The following is a 5,573-nucleotide window of genomic DNA, read 5'->3' on the forward strand; positions in this document are numbered from 1 at the left end:
TCCTCCCCTCCTCTTCCTCCCCTCCTCTTCTTCCCCTCCTCTTTCTTCTCCTCCTCCTCCTCCTCCTCCTCTTCCTCCTTCTCCCCCTTCTTCTTCCTCCTCTTTCTCCTCTTCCTCTACAGAATTCCCTGAGCTTTGCCTAATATTTGGATATATAATTCTGAATCTGGTCTCATCAGTTGCAGAATCTTAGCTAGTGTCATCCTCGTGGATTCCATGGAGTTTCCATTGCACTAAGTTTCTACCTCGATCTGCAAGTGCCTCCCAATTCCAGTAGTCTCTCCCAGCACTCTCTCCCTACACTCCACAACCCAATCCCTCCTGTTCCTGTTATAAACTTGGCTCAACCCAGAGAACACAGATTGACAATAGATCGTTGCAGGGGTCAACCCGGAACTCAGAAAGCACACATCTTTTATACTTTACAGAGGCCAGATTCCTGCAAGAGGGCTAGCTGGCTTGCTCTGGTTGGTGGAGTACAGGACAAAGGATCTCATCAGGCATTGGTTGGCTTGCTCAGGGGGCTGTTCTTGGCTTAGTCAGCCAACTTCCCTATCCAGCTCTGTACCTGGTCTTGAAAAGTCTCTGGGAAAGGGGCTGAGTAACTAGGTGGTAGGAGGATTGTTGTCAGCAAGGTCAGGGTGACAGTTTGTGGTCTTTTTTGAAATTTACCACAAGAGGGGTTGGGGGGGGTTCTTTCGAGAATTGCTAATCTTGTTTCCGTGGACCTTAATGTCATGGCGACTACCAGTTATTTTTGTTTTGGCCTTACTTAGCTTAGTCAGAATGGCCTGGTCATTCTGTCTCAACATTCTGGCGACCAGAACTTTGTTTTTACAACATGTCCTTGGCTATCTCTGAAACACAGCTTCAATGTTTGAAGCTGCTGCTTACAGGAGCTGGGATATGGCTCTCTTATTTTACTGTGAAACTTTATTTTTACATTCCCAGAACTCAGTTTTTCACTTTATTACTTCATTCCCATCCCCACCTGCCCCGAGTCTACTCAGGAAATTTATTTCACCTTCTCAGGGAAATCCTCAGGTTCCCCCTTAAGCCATCCTTGTTATTTAGCGTTTCCAGGTCTGTGTATTGTATCATGACTATCCTTTAATTTACAGTCAATATCCACTTATAAGTGAGCACATATCATGTTTATTTTTCTGGGTTTGGGTTACCTCATTCAGGATGTTTTCTAGTTCCATTCATTTGTCAGAAAACTTCATAATATCTTTTTTGTTTTTATTTTTATTTTTTGAGACAGAATTTCTCTGTGTAGCCCTGGCCATCCTGGAGCCTGCTCTGTAGACCAGGCTGGCCTTAAACTCAAGAGATCTACCTGCCTCTTCCTGAGTGCTAGGATTAAAGGCATGCACCACCACTGCCTGCAGATGTCATTTTTTGAGCAGTTGAGTAATACTTCATTGTGTAAATGTATGGTATTTTCTTTATCCATACTTTGGTTGAGAGACATCTAGGTTGTTTCCAGTTTCTGACTATTATGAATAAAGCTGCTTTAAACATAATTGAGTAAATTCTTGTGGCAGGATGGAGTGTCCTTTGGGTCTATGCCCAGGAGGATTATGGTTGGGTCTTGAAGTGGATCTAGTCACAGTTTTCTGAGAAACTGCCACACTGATTTGCAAAGTGACTGTACATGTTTCCGCTTCCACAGCAGTGGCGGAGTGTTCCCTATGCTCCACATCCTTTCCAGCCTGAGCTGTCACTTGTGTTTTTTAGCCATTCTGAGAGAATGGCTAAAAACCATTCTGAGATGTATAAGAGGGAATCCCAAAGTTGTTTTGATTTGCATTTTCCTGATGGCTAAGAATATCGAACATTTCTTTAAGTGTCTCTTGGCCGTTAGAGATTCTTTTTTTATTATTTATTTATCTTTATTTATATAAGTACACTGTAGCTGTCCTCAGACACACCAGAAGAGAGCATCAGATCCCATTATAGATGGCTGTGAGCCACCATGTGGTTGCTGGGAATTGAACTCAGGACCTCTGGGAGAGCAGTCGGTGCTCTTAACTGCTGAGCCATCTCTCCAGCCCTCATTAGAGATTCTTTTGTTGAGAATTCTCTGTTTAATTCTGTATCCCATTTTTTTTCTGTATCCCATTTTTAAAGTGGATAATTTAGTTTGTTGATGTCTAGTTTCTTGAGTTCTTTATGTTTTGGATATTAGCCCTCTGTCAGATATGGAGTTGGTGAAGGTATTTTTCCCTTCTCTGATCTATTGATGGTGTCCTTTGCACCACCACTGTCTGGCTGCTCCTTATATCTGTTGTCCACTAATGTGTGGGTCCCTCAGGGTCCACTAAGGATGCCTTATTCCCCCACCGGTCATCAGATGACTCAGATGATGATCAATGTCCCGAAGACCTGCAAACCTCATAGCCCTAGAAAAGGCCAGAAAGGAGATTTCACAAAACAATTGTTTCCTCACTCAGTAACTTAACACATTCTGGCCACACCCAATCCACTCTGCGCTCTCCCTTTCCTTTGTGTCTTTGTGTTGCACCACAGATAAGCCCTCCCTCCACCCCTCCTTCCACTACCCAGCAGCTCTGCCACCTCTGGGACTCTGCTGTGGGCCCGGAGATCCGGGCATTTCTGGTTAATGGCTACTTTACCTGGGTTAAGCCTCTAAATTGGTATCCTTATGAGGCTGGAGCCTTAAAAGAGCTCATGCAGGCAGTCAATGAGGATGACATTCATGCCCCTTAGACTAAATCCCTCCCCCAAAGTCAAATCTTTAAACAAGCCTCAGAGCCAGGCAGTGGTGGTGCATGCCTTTAATCCCAGCACTTGGGAGGCAGAGGCAGGCGGATTTCTGAGTTCGAGGCCAGCCTGGTCTACAGAGTGAGTTCCAGGACAACCAGGGCTACACAGAGAAACCCTGTCTTAAAAAACAAAACAAAACAACAACAACAAAGCTTCAGGATCAGTGATCCTTCCACTCCCCTGCTTTTCCTACAATGGGAAGCTCTCTACTGAGACAAATGCCTCAGGTCAGGTGGAATCAAGGCCGAGATGCTATCACAAAGGGCTATGATGAGCTTTTCAGCCAGGGGGCTTTCTCCATGGGAGCCCAGCAGGCAGCTCAGCCAGCCAAATACTACAACATCTGCACACATGCTTGGGACAGAATCACACTACCTTTCATCTCACAAGACCCTGCCTCCTCCCTGCCTTTCCTCTGCCAAAACCTAGAAGAGACTCTCTCTGACTTGCTTCTTAGAACTAAAATGAGCTTCGAAAGAAAACAAAAGACCTCCTCCTTAAAATTGTCATTTGGGTGGGTATGACTTCCTAGTACAGGCTCACTTGCCAAGGCCTCAAAGATGAACACTGTGATGGATGGGCTGTGGCCACTCAGGATATTGGGACAGCAAAGTGGAAAGAGATAATTATCTCACTGAAGCTATCTCCTGAGAGTCTGTTCTCATGTTCACAGCTGCCTGAGGTCTCTTCCACTCCTGGTCTTTCCACTTTGCTTCCCATCTTAGGATATGTCAATCAAGATGGCAAGCCTATTGCTGAGATGGGCAGGGAAGTGGATCCTGGATGGCAGAACTTCAAGTACTATATTGAATAGGTAGGGAGAGAGTAGACAGCCTTGCCTTATTCCTGATTTTAATGGAATTGCTTTGAGTTTCTCTCCATTCAATTTTATGTTGTCTACAGGCTTGGTGTAAATTGCCTTTATTATATTTAGGTATGTCTTGTGTACCCCTGGTCTCTCTAAGACTTTTATCATAAAGAGCTTTTGGTTTAGGTCAAAGGCTTTTTCAGCATCTAGTGAGATGGTCATGTGGCCTTTCTCTTTCCGTTCATTTAACATTGACAGATTTTTGTGTGTTGAACTACCCCTGCATCTCTGGAATGAAGCCTACTTGATCATGGTGGATGCTCTTTTTGATGTGTTCTTGGATTCAGTTTGCAAATATTTTATTGAGTATTTTTGCATTTATTTTCATGAGGGAAATTGGTCTGTAATTCTCTTTTTCTGTTGAATCTTTGTGTTTTAGGTATCTAGGTGATTGTGGCCTCATAATGTGAATTTGCCAGTGTTCTTTCTGTTTCTATTTTGTTTTTGGGTGCAGCAAACTTTACTGATGGTATTCAAGAGTATAGGGAGGGGTCCCTAGACCCCTGTTATTATGGGGGTCTGGGGTGGAAATTGTGAGGGAGATGCTCAGTTGGGGGCTGAGTTGGGACAGGGACTCCTCAGCAACTTGCTCTCAGTGTCCTTGTTGGGGTGGGTAGTCCAGGGTTTCTTACTCCTTGGAGGCCATTTAAGTCATGAGGCCCACCACCCTTTTGCAGTAGCCATATTCATTGTCATACCAGGAAATGAGCTTTACAAAGATGTCATTGAGAGCAATGCCAGCCCCAGCATCAAAGGTGGAAGAGTGGGAGTTGCTGTTGAAGTCGCAGGAGACAACCTGGTCCTCAGTGTAGCCCAGGATGCCCTTCAGTGGGCCCTCAAATACCTGCTTCACCACCTTCTTGAAGTCATACTTGGCAGGTTTCTCCAGATGACATGTCAGATCCATAATGGATACATTGCGGGCAGGAACACAGAAGGCCCTGCCAGTTAGTTTCCCATTCAGCTCTGGGATGACCTTGCCCACAGCCTTCGCAGCACCAGTGGAGGCAGGGATGATCTGGGCAGCCCCACAGCCATCACACCACAGCTTTCCAGAGGGGCCATCCACAGTCTTCTGAGTGGCAGTGATGGCATGAACCGTGGTCATGAGCCCTTCCACAATGCCAAAGTTGTTATGGATAACCTTGGCCAGGACGGCTAACCAGTTGGTAGTGCAGGATGCATTGCTGACAATCTTGAGTGAGTTGTCATATTTCTCGTGGTTCACACCCATCATAAACATGGGGGCATCGGCAGAAGGGGCAGGGATGATGACCCCTTTGGCCTCACCCTTCAAGTGGGTCCCTGCCTTCTCCATGGTGGTAAAGACACCAGTAGATTCCACAACATGCTCAGCACCAGCATCAATCACCCCATTTGATGTTAGTGGGATCTCGCTCCTGGAAGATGGTGACGGGCTTCCTGTTGATGACAAGCTTCCTATTCTCAGCCTTGACTGTGCTGTTGAATTTGCTATGGGTGGAGTCATACTGGAACATGTAGACCATGTAGTTGAAGGGGTTGTTGATGGCAACAATCTCCACTTTGCCAAGTGGAGAGCAGAAGGCAGCCCTGGTAACCAGGCACCCAATACGGCCAAATCCGTTCACACTGACCTTCACCATTTTGTCTACAGGATGAGGCTGGCACTGTCCAAGAAGATGCGGCTGTCTCTGGAACAGGGAGGAGCAGACTTTGTTTCAATTTTGTATAATAATTTGAGGAGTATTAGCATTAACTCTTTTTTTTTTTTTCTGGTTGGGAGACATTTAACGACTGCTTCTATTTTTTCAGGGATTATAGGTCTATTTAAGATATTTATGTAGTCCTGATTTAGCTTTGGTATCTATAAGGAAAATTGCCCATCTCTTTTAGATTACTTAGTTTTGCGGAGTACAGGTTTTTGATTCTTTGG

The 5,573-nt window shown here is 45.2% G+C and overlaps 1 pseudogene; it reads right to left on the bottom strand.

Moving 5' to 3' along the window:
- Positions 1 to 4,286: 4,286 nt before the first annotated feature.
- LOC116067971 lies at positions 4,287 to 5,289 on the bottom strand (annotated as a pseudogene).
- Positions 5,290 to 5,573: the final 284 nt, after the last annotated feature.

This window comes from Mastomys coucha, unplaced genomic scaffold, assembly GCF_008632895.1.
Source record: "Mastomys coucha isolate ucsf_1 unplaced genomic scaffold, UCSF_Mcou_1 pScaffold22, whole genome shotgun sequence".
NCBI classification, from domain to species: Eukaryota; Metazoa; Chordata; class Mammalia; order Rodentia; family Muridae; genus Mastomys; species Mastomys coucha.